At 43.0% G+C, this 15,833-nt stretch overlaps 1 protein-coding gene and 1 long non-coding RNA gene across 3 annotated transcripts in view; one reads left to right on the top strand and one right to left on the bottom strand.

Annotated features, from left to right (window-relative positions):
- CHST8 (carbohydrate sulfotransferase 8) overlaps positions 1–15,833 on the top strand; it is a 142,380-nt gene that overhangs the window by 39,184 nt on the left and 87,363 nt on the right. The gene's annotated exons all lie outside the window — the stretch shown is intronic.
- Positions 10,108–15,833, bottom strand: part of LOC137481039 (uncharacterized) — a 115,118-nt gene continuing 109,392 nt past the window's right edge. The window contains exon 2 of the long non-coding RNA XR_011003265.1: positions 10,108–10,633. This is a non-coding gene — a long non-coding RNA (uncharacterized lncRNA). The remainder of the gene's footprint in view (positions 10,634–15,833) is intronic.

Raw genomic sequence — 15,833 nt, 5'->3', positions numbered from 1 at the left:
CATTTTAAAATGCCTGTGATTTAGCATTTTTGCTCCTTATCACTAGTGCTAAAAACAGAAGTCCTGCAAAAATTCCAGATGAAGCAAGAGCAGAAAGCATGGTGGTGCTACCTCTGGTGAGAGTGCCAGCACCTCGTGGTTCCTAAAGCCTCACCACTGCACAGTCTGCTGCAGGACACTTGTTTGATTAGCTGTTCAACTCTTTTTTTGCTGTGAAACAGCACAAATATTTCTTAAGAAATCGATTTTTTGAAAAAACCAACAGAACTGCCCTTGGCAGCTGAAGGGCTTTCAATGCCTGATTTCCTTCATCATTATGTCAATGACTATACTATAACTGGGAATGTGGGAAGAGCACATCTATGAACATCTTTGGTGAAGAAGTGATTGGGGTAGGGCTGTATGTGCACAGCAGACAAACAGTTTCACAGGCTGCCTGGCACAGCTCACTCATTAAATGCCATCAGTTTTCTGTTACTTTTCTCTTGAAGATTTATTCCAGAAGCAGCTCTACGTCTGCAGCATCCATGCCACGTTAGCAATTACTTTCAAGTGTTTGGGATGTTGAACTAAACATGTACTTGTTCAGCTCATGCCCAGGGCAAGGACTTTTCTCCATGTAAGGTCTGGTTGAGCTGTGCTCAGAATCTGGGGTGCTGCCCAGCCCTACTCCTCCCGTGCTCAGGAGTTGTAGCAGGTTCTCTCCTGGGTTCTTGAGCTTCTCTCTTGGGTTCTTGAGTTTTGAGCTAAGGACTGATGGCACCTTGCATTTCATTTGGATTGCCAGCATTGCTTGCTCAGGGAGACAGAAGGCATGAGTAACCAGGATACATTTAGATCATATTCCCACGAGATAATTTTTTCTCTAATTCCTGCTGTAAAAGTTCTGTTCCTGTCTGATCCTTACAACTGAAGCACAATGACCAAGCTCCTGTCAACCTGCAAGACACCCTCTTCACCTCTCTGAGGTAAAAAAGAGCTCTTGCCTTTGTGTGGAGGCAGGGAGCTGAAGTTCTGTGAGGGTGACTGTCCCCACTGCCATCAGGCAGAGTGGGCACTGCAGTCAGGCCACTTTGGGCTGGTCACGCACCACTCCCATAACCAGTGTAAAAGAGGCTGCAGAACAGCAGTGGGCACAGATGGAGGAACCCTCCCTCTGTATTTCCAGGGTTTGGCAAATTTTAAATGAAGCAGTCATCTGAAATACTTGGGTCATTAGAATGGGTCAGCTATTACATATGCAAATCCTTGAATTAGCTTCAAAGAGGTATGTCTTGGAAAAAATGATCCTATTGTAAATACCAAATAATTTTTTATGAGGAAAAAAGTCAGATGTTCATGGCTTTACCTAGAAGTAATGCTGATGGCAGCAATTCTGGGGAAAGACAAGTTTGGGTTTATGCAACAAACAGATCTTCACAAATTACTGAGGCTGTTTTGTAAGCAACTGGTGACCCACTGAAATGGGTCATGCAATATACAGAAAAGATCTGGGGCCATTCCAGTGATTTAGTAAGACAAGGACAGAGCCAAGTACAAACAGAGGTCAGGTTTGAAAAAAACTGTAACAGTGAAGCCTCCTGCAAATAGCTAGTCCAGATGATTAAGCAAGAAAATCATTAAGATAGGTATCATCCCTAGTAGCATACTTAGTGACTTCAAAAAGAACTCAAAAGTTGGTGTTTATGTGTGCTGGAGAAAGAACTGGTACCCAAAGACATGCTCATCATAGACAAAAGCATTTACATTCCTTTTAGGGAGAATTAAGAGACCTGGACCTTTCAGAAAAGTGAGTAAAAGACTATTTTGTTGACAAAATAACGAAAATTGGTCAGAAGAATTTTATCTAAATCGCTGGTTATGGGCCAGACATTTGGGAATGTCTTTCTCTGTGCTCCAGATTGAGGAACACAAACTCCTCTCTGTTTTTCCCCCTGACACCAAGTGTCTGCTTCGGCCTCTGTCAGAGTACTCTCCCTTAAATGGGGCTCATAAAGCAAAATAACACTTCCATCCAAACATCAAAAAGTAAATTTGTAATGGAGATGGCAGCTGAGTGCCAAATAGCTTGGTGTAAACACAACTCATGTTTCCTGCATAGACTCTGTGCTTGAAAATACCCCACTGATTAGGAAGTTCACAGTTCTGCATGCCATGAAACATCAGAAGTGTTTCTTTCATTCTTATTAGGAAATAAGAAATAGAATATAATTCTCTGTACTGAGAGAGTTCTATATATTCTCTATATTGAAATATATTTTTTTCTCTATATTGAAATCTATTTTTTTTCTCTATATTGAACATATATTCTGTATATTCTCTCCATTGAAAGGGTGGGAAAGTGTTGCTATATTTAGACATTACAATAATGTCCCTTTCAAAACCCCTGAAGTAGGTAAGCATTTTGGATATTTATGAAGTGGTTCATTAGTGCTCCCTTCCCTCCCATGTCAAGTTACACAAAGAATGAACAGGAGCACAAAAATTCACCTAGGGCCAAGGTATTATTGATCATAATCATAACATCCCAGTGACAGCTGCTTACATTTACTGCTGCTCTAAATATTAATAAGGGTTAACTCTAAGTTATTGGCATTATTATAGAAAGAAATTGGATATCACATTTCTGTGTAAATTCCACTTTTTCATCCTGTAAATATCAGTGCATGTTAAATATTTGAATTTTCACTGTATTAAAGGTTCTAAAGTTCAATGTTAATTAGTGCAATCAGGTGCCAAATGATTCAGTTCCCAGGAGAGCAGTATTATAGAAGGAACTATGGCAAAACTTCAAGGACTGAATCTATAGTATAATTAGTATGAAGCTCACATTTTTAGCATAATACAGTACTTACATCATTTGTTCTGTGGATTTTGAAAAGCATGACCTATAAAAAATTTGAAGTACCTTAATTTGATAAAAATGAGAGTTAAATTATCTTATAATGCTGACGTTAATGTTTGACAGAGAACACAAATTACTTTAAGAAAAAGCCTAGTTAGTTGGGTAGGTGTTTCTGCAGCACAATCCAGAAATCAAAATTAAATAAATCTAGGTGCTGTCTAATGTTCCCCAATATTTACTCTAAGTCTCATTTTCCTCCTACCAGAATAATTTCTGTCTCACAGGTTTGATACTGAACCCACTATCAGGGAGAGGTGGTACCTCAGAAATGAGAGCATACCTATCTGTCATCAAAGAAACATAACTAAGCTGTACACAACAATTAGCAGCCATCAATTCAAAATCCAATTTTAGATTCTTGATTCCGGAAAACCTGACAAATAGTTGTGATTTCACTCCCATGAACAGCACTAAGGGATCACTGAGAAAACATCGTTAAGACCTTGCATATAGACAATGATGTCTTTCTGGAGAGCATTTGATTCCAAAGGTAAATTCAAAGATCCCTGGTGCTTATGTCTTATTAAAAACAAAAATCTCCAAAGATAATATTGTAATTAAAGCAATATAATTTCCTTGAATACACAATTTCCTCTCTGTCACTTGGTCTGTTCAGCCTGGCCTTTGGTGACCGGAGCAGTTTTGTGAGCATCAGCATAATGAAACCCTTGTCTCCTACAGATCTGTGTGTCTTCATTGACTGAAAAACTGAGCTGCTCAGGCTGAAGCTTTTCTAGCAGTTGGGACATTTTTTAAGTAGTTTTGTCTTGCAAATTCTTGCACACTACCTGGCACGAGAGCTCACCGTGACCCCCTCCCTGAACAGAGGCTTTTGCTGGGTTTCTTACCCAGCTGCCAACTCCATCAAGCTGCTAAGGGTGGTAATCCTTGCTGAGAGCCCTCCTGCTCCTTTTGCCTGATCCTGACTAGTGAGTTCAACAGCTATGAGAGGCAGGAAAACACACATGGACCTATACACTTGTATAAGTCTTCTCTCCACATAAGCCAACTTGGTTTTAAAACAAAAGTGTGCCCTGTGCCTGCAGTGACACAGCAGGGAGGGTGGCTCGGTGGTGCAGACACTGCAGCTGCTTGCTGCCAGTGCTGTGACTGGAAACACAAATCTCACTCTTCCCTCTGCCCTACTCCCATCCTAACTCAGTGTCCTTCAGCCTCGTGGGGGCTCTCCAGTGGGAATCAGTGTGGCACCTCTGAATCTTCTCCCTGCAAAGTATTTGGAGTTCAGCCACCCCCCCAAGCGGCCCCAAAGGGAGAATCATTACAGCTGCATGATAAACAATGCCCTGATGAAGGTTGTCTTCACCATTTTATATTGCTGGGACCCATTCTTCTAACCTTTCTCCAGAGAAGCTTATGTGACATTGTGTGAAATACTCAATGACACTGCAACGTGCACACACCCCGTGCACCACGAGGGTGTTTTCTCCAGCTAAGGAAGCTGACTGTGCCAGGCTGATTAGTGCTTAACACAAATGAGCCTGGACATGTTAGGTCTGTCAAGAGCTGCATTTTCCACGTTTCACACAACATTCACAGAATCACGGAATAGGCTGAGCTGGGAGGGACCCATCAGAACCATCCAGTGCAGCTCCTGGCCCTGCACAGACACCCCAACAATCCCACCCTGGGCATCCCTGGGAGTGGTGTCCGAACACTCCTGGAGCTCCGGCAGCCTCGGGGCCGTGCCCGTTCCCTGGGGAGCCTGGGCAGTGCCCAGCACCCTCTGGGGGAAGCAGAACCTTTCCCTGATCTCCAGCCTGACCCTGCCCTGGCACAGCTCCACCACTCCCTGAGGAGCCCTGGGCTGCTCCTCATTGAGGGCTTCCCCTCCAGACCCTTCCTCATCCTCGTGGCCTCCTCTGGGCACTCTCCAATGGCCTCATGTCCTCCTTATGCTGTGATGGCCCAAACTGCCCCAGCACTGAAGGCGAGGCCGCCCCAGCCCAGAGCAGAGCAGAGCAATCCCCTCCCTGGCCTGGCAGTGCTGGGCCTGATGGCCCAGGACAGGGATGTCCCTCCTGGCTGCCAGGGCACTGCTGGCTCAGCTCCAGCTGGCCACGAGCAGCAGCCCCAGGTCCCTTCCTGCAGCTGCTCTCCAGCCTCTCAGTGCCCAGTGCACCGCAGAGCCAGGGCTGCCCCGTCCCAGGGGCAGAATCCAGCCCTTGCCTGAGCCAAACCTCACATGGCTGGGGACTGCCCTTCTCTCCCATTTGTCTGGGTCTCTCTGCAGGGCCTCTCTGCCCTCAAAGGAGGCAACAGCTCCTCCTAATTCAGTGTCATCAGCAAACTTCCTGAGGGTTCCTTTGAGTCCTGGGTCCAGGTCATGAGTGGAGATGTTGAGCACAGGGCTGAGGATGGAGCCCTGCAGAACCCCAGCGGTCACAGGCCCCCAGTCTGATGTCACCCAGCCACTGTCACCCTTTGTGCCCGACCCGTGAGCCAGCTGCTCACCCGTCCCACGATGTGTTTATCCAGCTGTGGCCTGGACATTTTGTCCAGAAGGACCCTGGCAGAGATGGTATCAGAACCTTGCTGAAGTCCAAAAAGATTCCATCAAGTGCTTCCCTTGATCAGCCAGGTGGGTTCCCCTGCTGCAGGAGATCAGGTCTGACAGCTGTGACCGATGACTGCGTGCTCCTGGCAGACCCTCAACACCTCCCAGAATCATGTTTTCCATGATGTTACCAGGCCCTGAAGTGACACTGACAAGTCTATGTCAGTCCAGGGTCCTTCTTGCCCTTCTTGAAAATCAGGATACCATTCACCAGCTTCCAGTCAGCTGGGACCTCTCCAGATTCCCAAGACTGCTCAAAAATCATCAAGAAAGGTTTTGCAATGACATCAGCAGCTCTTTGAGGGTTCTTGGATGAATCCCATCGGGCCCCATAGATTTGTAGGGATCCAGCTGGAGCAGCAGATCTCACAAGATTTCAGGGTCAGCTGGGAGTTGATCACCATCACAGTCATGGTCCTGCAGCTCAGGGCACTGAGCCCCCTTGGTCCCTGATCCGTGTTGAAGACAGAGGCAAAGAACACAATAAACACTTCTGCCTTTTCCCTGTCCCTGTCTGGGAGGTGACCATCCTCATCCTGGAACAAGACAATGTTATTTCTGAACTTCCTTTGCCATTAATATATTTGGAAATAACTCTTTTTTATTGCCCCCCACATTTCTAGCAACTTCAAGTCCAACTGAGCTTTGGCTGCACAGACTTTCTCTCTGTGGTGGTGAGCAGCATCTCTGTGTTCTTCCCACAGGACCTGAACTTGCTTTTACTGGGTGTATACCTTCCTCTTTTGCTTAATTTCCAAGAGGAGATTCCTGATCAGCCAAGCCACCCTTCTGCCTCACCTGCTTGACCTCTGACTTTTGGGAATTGCTGCTCCAGTGCCTTTAGGAGGTGATGCTTAAAAAGTGACAGCACTGATGGACCCAGCATCTGCCACAGCATTTTCCCTGGGGATTTAACTCACTAGTTCCCTGAGCAGCCTAAAGTCTGCTCTACTTCATAAAGTATGGCTTCTAAATTCCTATCTGTTTGATTGACAATTTAATATCCTTTTGGATCTTTTTATTCCCCATGAAAAAGCCCACCACTTCAAATGAAGGATGCTGTGGTTTTAATCAAATGTCAGGTTTGAGCATCTCGGCTCCAGTGCTTTGGTGGAAAGCATTTGGCAACACAGGGCATGTCAAAATGAGTAAAGCAGTAACAGCCAAGGAGAGGAAGAGAGCTCCCAAATATGTTCTCCTGCCTCAAGGTTATCTCTTAGGTTGAAGATGAGATGTTCATTTGCCTTGGCTCATGTCAGGGAGTGCTGCCTTGACTTGGAGAAGAACTTCCATCCCCTCAAAGTGCTGACTATGCTATATTTAAGGCTGAAATCTTGAACAAAACCATACCTTTTATATACTGCTATAACTGAGCAAAACAGGTACTTTCCAAGCACTTCAGCTGAGTCTCCTAGTAAATGTCTCTCATTCTCCTCCCAGAGAAGGTTTATGTAAATCTTAATTACTGCATCACAGTTCCAATATTTACTGACATGCTGTAAATCCATTGTGTACAAAGCAGACTAGGATCCAATAATACAGAGGCATTGTTTAATTATATGTTTATTAGAGCAGTAAAACTAATAATCCCCAGTAAAATCTTTGAAAATTATCCCATCATGATAGAGTAATCACTGTCCTTTCAGCGAGGATAAAAGCACAGCAAACAGACATTGCTTTGTCACAAAGCTGTAGCAGGCACAGCACACAGCTCCAAGCTCAATTCATTCTGTCAGCCTTACACAATCCATGGATTTAAAAACATGCATTAGGAAAGCAATGGAATAATTCAACTTTCGGTGCCTATATCAATTATTTCATTTCAGTGAGTCTCACTCACAGGGAATGGATTCTAAAAGCTCATTTTATACACACAGCTCTGATCCAAGGCCAGAACAGTTAGGGGGTCTTCCCTTTGGGCCAGCCATCGGTGAATGAGACCAGTCCTGACAAGTCCTCTCTTGGACAAGAGGGGCAATTCAGCAGGGCTCTGGCAAGCTGGTTTTGTTATGTACAGAGTACATTTCTGTTCAGTCAGGTAGCATAAGGGCATTTTGCTTTTTGCAGGTTTACTGTGCACGTGTCCCCTTGGTTGGAGTGTCCCATAATGCATGAAGATGCAGGCTGGTCAAGTAACAGAGAAAATGTATATTTATCACCAGCTTTCCCTAGAAATTAATTCTAACGGGGAGAAGAACACTTATTACAATGTGCATGTATTTTTCCATGTGGAGACAAAGCATCAATGTCTCTTTATCTGCCTGTGAGTTAAGAAGCTGTTCTTCAGCTTGTGGGCCGTGGCTGTTGCTAAGACAACTGCGGTGCAGCCGTTTACAGTGTCCGTGATCACGCACCACAAGCTGTAATTTACCCACAGGTTCCTCATTTATTAGAGCAGAGAAACAGCAGGATGGTTGCTGCACCACATCCCACATGATAGAAGTACTGTGAGCATGGAATGAGTGGCTGTCACCACCTACTCTGGGTCTAAACAGATGCTGCATTTGGAAGGAAACCCAATACTTGGTAAATGCTTTATCAAAGGAAAGTGTAACCTCTGAGCCTGGGAAAGGAAATTAAGGAAAGCCCTACCACTTTGGAATTACCTCAAATTAAATACAACTGTCTACATTATAAACTTTGAAGGAGTTCCTCAATTTTGGTGTACACCTGTAATGATATCTAAATGTAAGAGTCCTTTGGAGACTGAGGAAACAAGCAAAAAACAGCACACTGTGGGGCTTTGCATTTTGTCACTCCATTACCTGGCAAGGAATAGGGCAGTAATTAGGATTCTCATGCAGAGCTAGCACTACTTCATGTAGTGTGTTTTACCACCTGGGAGGATTAGCTAACAACAAAAGTTCTTTGTAAATGGCCTGTACCATGTTGTTCACTTTCTGGGAACACCTTCAGGATCAGTTAAAGCGTCCAGCTCCTCAGGAGGAGCACTCCAACAGCCCAGCCTTCCCTGCTGCCAGCAGGGTTCCACAGTGCACAGAGTTAATTTGGCCAGCAGAGTCTTACTTTCCTGTGCTGGCTAAAATATAACATTATTGGGATGGTTTTCTAAAAAATGGTGTGTTGTAATCCTATGACTATGCAAAAGTAAGCGATGAGTCACTAAAGGCTGCTAAGAGAGGGATAAGGAGAGAGGGATGTGCCATGTGTGGGCTGGGCTGAGCAGTCATCTTCTTGCACAAAGGCAGGACTGCTAGACATGGAGGCTACCCCGGCAAGAGAAGAAAAGAGCACCAGAACCCTCAGATTACTGGAGGAGCTCTTAGGGCAGCAGCACCTGCCGACAGAATTCAGTAAGGCACTCCGATATTTCTGAATTTCAGTTTTAAAGTCTTCACCAAGCACAGTGGAGTCGTATTGTTGCTGCAATGACACTGAGCCATCAGGAAAAGCCACTGCTTGTCTTGTTTTGTGTATCCAGCCTCCTCAGACATGCACCTTGTGTTCAGGGGCTTGTCAGCACCCAGCAGCCATGTCTGCATTACTGCTGATAACAAACCTTAGGGAGCTGAGAATTGAAACACAACTATAGAAGGTGGCTACGAAATGCATGTCAAATATTCATTTTCTTGTAATCCAGTACTTCCATTTCTCTGAGAATCCCCCACGTCACCTAGACATTTGTAACTACAGGTTCCCACTCAGATTTTCTCACGGACATCAACCAAGCCAGTCTCGTTACTTGAACAGTGCTTCACACTCTACAGTGTATAGGTCTTTAAAATTCTTCTTCTGCCTCCTTGTTTTATCAAGTATTTATTTGGTGCATAACTATTTTAGTTTACTGCAATAAAATCCATTCTCCTTAAGGCACAATCTATAATGAACAAATAAAAAATGTTATTTTGTTCAGAATGCGTTATGAACAGCTTAGTATCAATTTTAAGGAAGTGTGACTAGCTTCCTAATGGCTTCTTATTTCAGTTATTTCTAGCTGCAACTAAGCCAGACAAATGCTTTAAAATCATTCCTATTAAAGCACTTGAGAGGTTTTTAGCAATGTTTAGATGTGCCATCAGTAAGACATTTTAAATAACACACCTAAAAATAGAACTGTTTCTAGAGATCATACAGGAAATGTGCCATAAGGGAAATATGCTTATGATAAAAGAGATTTCCTATACATATTCTTAGCTTCATAGAGCCACTTGAGAATCCCATTTTGGAGACAGGAAATTTTTGTACCTTAATCCTTATTTATGTTCCTCAAAATCAAACTATCTTCCAAGCTGCTCATGTCTGACTCCAGTTATGTCCTAAAGGTTCTACACTTTGGGAAAATTTCTGCCTTGCAGGACCCTGATTTCAGATTTAGGTTTTGAGTATTATTTTTCATACTTGGAGTCACAGTGGAGTCCAATATATCTGAACTCAAGAAACTAGCCCAAATTTTCCTACAGCGATTCACATCTCCCAGGCTTCAACACCTACTTTGATCAATCTATTAATTCCCTGATTTCAGCTTCATACTGGAGTTCTCCAGATTCCATGGAGCTCTGTGGGACTGCTGAGCATGAAAGAAAAGCCAGAGCAGCAGGTGAGGTGCACATGGACATCCCACTGAAAGTCTTTCTCCTGCTGTTCCTTCCTGCATTCCTTGCCTTTATCCCAAGAAACACATGGATAGTATGAACATTGCAATCAGCTCTTAAACCACTGCAGATATTCAAATCCAAGGAATGGTTCCTATTGTTCTCCCTTTTCGTTTCAGTTAGGGCTGTTACACAGGCATCCATTTACTCACTCTGACATTTCCCTCTCATCACTGGAGCTGAGCAGCTTCCACAAAACCAGGCAAGTCCGTTGGGCTCCGTGCAGTATTTGGATCTTGGTTTGCACAGTACGACAGAACCAAATTCAAGAGCCAAATTTTATTTTGAGGTAGAGGAGAGTGAGTGTTTGACACCGAGAGCTGAGCCATGACTGTCAGTAAATGCACCGAGGGTCTGAGCTCCCTGCCTTACCCCACAGCACGGGGGTGACACGTGGTGGTGTCTGAGTCTCCCACACATTGTCCACAAGGCTTCAAACCACAACCATCACAGGGGAATGTGCAACTGCCCAAGAGTGTGGTCAAGAGTTAGAATCATCCAGCACACCTAGCAGGTCCTTCATTTTCCTCAGAACAGGACCTACAAATAAGCAAAAAAGATTTTTTTTTTTTTTTGCAAATAGTATAAAAGGAACTAGAGAATGTCTTATATGTCCCCTAACTGTAGGAGTGGTTGTTAAAAAGAATGAACTGCTCCCTCTGCTACCTGGCTGGACAGCTGCTGCTGATGAATTTTGACATGGAAGGAATTAATGACAGTCATTTATGTGGAAAGACAAAAGCCCAATCTTCTCTTCACCTATCTTTTGAGATAATGGTAGAGATTGCTGTCCTATTCCTGAAGGAAAAACAAAAAAAGTCTATAAATTCACTTAGATGTGTGTATTCAGCTTTCTATATATTACTCTGCAGTTTTAATTTTTAGTACGTTATGTCATTCCCATTTATCAACAACCTGAGTTCCCTTCTAGTGTATTACATTTAGAAATCCATTTAAGAATATGATAAACAATTCAGTGTGGCACAAAACACAGTACATTAATATATTCCATCAAATCCCTACAAGCCCCTTCTCTGTCAGTCAAAAATCACAAACTGTAATGCAGGTGCCTCCTCACTTCCATCACCTTGGACTTAGCCAAAAAGGAAAGTTAATTCTAGTACAGAAGAGCAAGGTCCACTAATTTAATTCCTTTCTTATTGACTCATTTATCTCAAATCTGTTTAAAGAGCAGGTACTTTGTTTTAGAAATTGAATCACAGTTTCACTTTGGAAAGGCAACCCCTGTCAATATTACAGATACGAGAGGGGTTGTGAAAATTTATACTTGCTTGGGTCCCTGTAGGGTGATACTTCTCTCTGTTGGGTCAAATGCAAAAGTACACAATTCAAAAGTAAAAGAATGTTATAAATTATGTCATGAAGACTGGACCAGGAGTGATTGGAAATAAAAGGGATGAAATGGAGTAGACCCAAAAAATATAAGATTTCTTTTGATTATTATAGAGATAAAAATTGTGTATATAGAAATTTGCATTTCAAGGGATGTATATTAGGTACTAAGTCAATAATTCAAGGAGAAGAGAGGAAGCAGCGAATCACTCAAAGGACCAGAGACAGAAGTGATCGAAAGATCTGTTGGGCTACATTTTTGACTGATGGAAGCATTTGCATTTTCCAGGAAAACAAAACAAAACCCTCAAACAAACAAACCAGAAAAGCAAGAACCAAACCAAAAACCACAAAAAACCCCAAAAACCACAAACAAACAGAAAAAAAAACCCACCACAAAAAACCAAAAGCATATTTCATAAAGAGAATTGAGTTTTTAAACTTATCCCAAACAACAAAGGATTTTCACTTCACTGGAGAATGAAGCTTGATGGAACAAAAAGCAGGTTTTTTATTAGGTGGGGTTGAGATTCTCCATTCTCTCACACCCTGCCTCTCCCCATTGCTCCCAGCAGCTTTCAGTCCTTCCCCATGGCACCCCAGCCTGGAGCCTCTCTGACAAAGAAGCTCCATGACAACAGCAAGAGGAGAAGAGAAAGAGAATTCAGAGAAAAAAGGAAATTTGACATAAACATTACCCGACTAAAAGAGTTTTGGTGGCAAGATAATGTTTTGGTATCAGTGACAGGACATGGTAAGCTGTAAAAGTGTGTCAAAAGAAAATAAAAGGATAGAGAGGAGTTGCTAAAAGAGAGTTCAGGCAACTAGGAGCCACCAAGGAAAATTCATCTCCCAGGACAAAATCTCAAACTTCCAAAGGCATGCAAATTTCCAAAACTAGGCATCTATATTTGTTTCAGTCTCCTGTGAAATTAAAAAACCTATTTACTGATAGAGATAATTCTTTAAATGAAGTTGTTATGGTAAGTTAATTATTCATGGCATTTAAAAGAAAGCAACATTGGGGTTTCCTCCATGGGTAACATGGGTGCACCTGGGTGGAGGAAAGGAATGAAACAGTGACTGTGAGGGGCTTTTTCTTAGATCTTTTCTTTCAGACATGAAAGCAGCTATGGTAAAACTATCACTAACAAAATCCAGATGATCAAAGAGCTTGCAGTAAGTCTGAAATGTCCCAAATAAAAACAGATTACTTAAATTGCAAATCCCTGAACACAGTGAAGTATCTCCACAGTTTGGTGAATTACCCAACTAAATGGAGGAAATATAACAAAACTGGCCTAAAAAGCTATTCAATAACTGCCACCAGTGAACCTTCTAAATTAACTAATTTTTAAAATGTCTTGATTAAAAACAAATATAAAGTATTCCTGCAGAGCGATTACAGGATTCTTTGTCTGACATGCCTTCACTAATGAGGAAAGATACTGAAGTTAATTTTTATGAGAGTTTTTGTCATCTAATATTATTAAACTGGACTGGCTTTCAAGGGGCTCGTAAGCCATTTGTTGACACTGTATTAAAAGGTTCATGTACTGAATTATAAGCAGTATAAAATTTTGGAACAGAGGCACAGAGAATATTTTTGCTTTCCATAATTGTTTACCATTGCTTAAAATACAGACCTTGTGATACTCATTTGTATATTATCAAATTACACTGGAAAGAACATTGATTCCCTTGTAATAAATGGAATGGCAGCAAAACCACAAGGACTGAACAAGTCCCTTTGATGAGTTGGTAAGAAGGACATCAACATTAGAGTCTGGCACTTGAGGAACACTTACAAGTCTGTGCTTATGACATCCAAAAGCGTTTGCTTTTTTGTTCAAATGAAGGACAACAGCTTTAATAATTATTTTTCTAAATTAGTTTTTTAAAATATTTATTATCAGTAGTGTGAGAACTTGATAGCATGCTGAAATAAAAGAACTGTTCCTGGATTTAGTTCTGAAATACTGACAAAATAAACAAATGAAAGGCAAATAGGTTTTTATTCTCAGCACAGACTGCACTGTAATGATTTAGAAATATAAAGAAGCAGCTACCTGGTGTGAGAGCCATTCCTGAAATGGCTGTTCTCTCCTGTTTCTGAATTCTACATGCAATTGATGAAAAGGTTCAACTTTCTTTGCTGGTGAGGTGTCTTTGTTATGCCAGCACCCAGGCAGGCATTTGAGCAGTAGCACATTGCATTTCTTTCCAGGAAAATACCCCTGGGAGATGAGGGCAGCTGACACACTGCATCCCTCAGGAGCACACAGAAAAGGGAAATCCACAGTGGGGTACTCTTTGGTTATTACAGAATCAAGAGATCGCTGTTTTATTCCCAGGGATTCAGTGAGAGGTCTTGGCATTGCCCAGACTCTCCCCTCCCCTGGCCCAGAGGCAGCTGATTGCCAACGGGCTTGCCAGGTCTCACCCACCTGCAGACTGCCCTCGCTGGGATCTGCCCCACACCGACTGTGCGCTGCACCCAAGGAAGCTCAGGAGTGCTGCCAGAGCTGTAACCAGGACAGCTGAGTACAAAACTGGGTTTTGTTATCAAAGCTTTGTGCAGATGCACAAACAAAACAGCTGTAGTGCACATACAGCTTTATCATTTTGTATAAACTGTTTTAAAACCAGCTGGTTTTCCTCAGCTGCGTATTGTCACTTTATCCTGCTCTCATCTTGCATATACTCTGATTTTTTTTATTAATTCTGTGCCCTTGATGAATATTTTAATTTTTCCCCTATCCGAGTCTTTTCTTCTCCCCCTCAAAAAAGATGTTTGCAGTGTAATTAATTTTAAATGGTAGGGGGGAAACCAGCTGAATGGAATTCTATGAGGTTTTTAATTTTGGGTGCTTTTTTCTCTCCCCCAAAGAGGCTCATTTATTGAGCCTTACTACCTTGATATTGTCACTTGAACTTAAGACCCGTGAGCAAACAGTGCCAATAAGCCTATAGTGCCAATAGTGCCTATAAGCACAGTGCTAATATAAGCAAAGTGGTTGCCTTGCAAACAGCACATTTGGACCATTTTAAACAAAATTTGACATAGTCAGCAAACACATGTAACTGAAATGAAAAGTGTCTGAAAAGCACCTGTTATGGAAGGAGGAATCCCAGCCAGCAGGGGCCAGGAGAGAGGGTGCTGTGAAGGTTCCTGGAAATGAGGGCTATCTCTGTTAGGTTCATTTAGTGAAGTCCTGCGTCCCACTGCTCCAGGGGGGAAATTCAGACACAAAGTAGAGGCCTGGCATGCAGGCCACTTTCAAAAATTAAATCAGTGGTTTTCAACGAAGATGATTAAAAAGCAAAGCTAACTCTTAGCACTGAATAACTTGATTTGATGCAAAAGGCTGCACTGCCCTGCAAAGCACCCACACAGCAGCACTGCCCAAACTGCAGCCCTGTCACACAAACATCTGCATGAACATCTGTCAGCCTGCTGCAGAGAGCCCAGGGGAGGCACCAGCAGGAGCAGAGGATGGAGCAGCTCTGCTGGCAGGAAAGGCTGGCACAGCTGCCATTGCTCACCTGCACTGCAGAAGCTTTGGGCTGAGCTCAGTGTGGCCTTGCAGGGCCTGGAGGAGCTGCAGGAAAGATGGAGAGAGACAATTGCCAAGGGCTGGAGGGACAGGACCCAGGGAATTGCTGCCAGTGCCAGAGGGCAGGGCTGGATGGGATATGGGGAATTAGGAATTGTTCCCTGGCAGGGTGGGCAGGCCCTGGCACAGGGTGCCCAGAGCAGCTGTGGCTGCCCCTGGATCCCTGGCAGTGCCCAAGGCCAGGTTGGACACTGGGGCTGGGAGCAGCCTGGGACAGTGGAAGGTGTTCCTGCCACGGCAGGGATGGGATGGGATGAGTTTCAGGTCCCCTCCCAGGCCTTTCTGTGATTCTATGATCTGGGCACCTGTTTTGTAAAGATGTTGAGAAGGAGAGCCATAATCAGATGATGTTTAAACCCTTTCTGATGACTTAATAGGCAATAAAAAATGTGCAGGAAAAACACTGAGAACTGATTAAATATAAATGTGTCAGATGCAGCACTGAGGTATGAGAGAATAAGGAGTTCAAACATTTGGATAAGCATTTTAACTGTCCCCACACATACTTCTCCATCAAAACAGTCTGCAGCATGACTCCCCACAATTTAGCCTATAGATCAACCTCAAAGCAAATTGGCTCACAGTGTGCAAAAAAAGAAATGGAAATTACTTTCTTCCCTGTTCTAGAAGTGATAAAATTTACCCATAATATGAATCATTTGACTGATTCCAAATCTCTTAGCCAGACACTTCTACTGATAGGGCAAGAATAAACGTTTCTATTTAAGGAATGATTTTATAACCTGTTATCAAAATTACAATTTATTTTT

Source organism: Anomalospiza imberbis, chromosome 12, assembly GCF_031753505.1.
Source record: "Anomalospiza imberbis isolate Cuckoo-Finch-1a 21T00152 chromosome 12, ASM3175350v1, whole genome shotgun sequence".
Classification (NCBI taxonomy): Eukaryota; Metazoa; Chordata; class Aves; order Passeriformes; family Viduidae; genus Anomalospiza; species Anomalospiza imberbis.
Note: the sequence above shows the minus strand (reverse complement) of the source record. Positions and strands in the feature narration are given on the sequence as shown.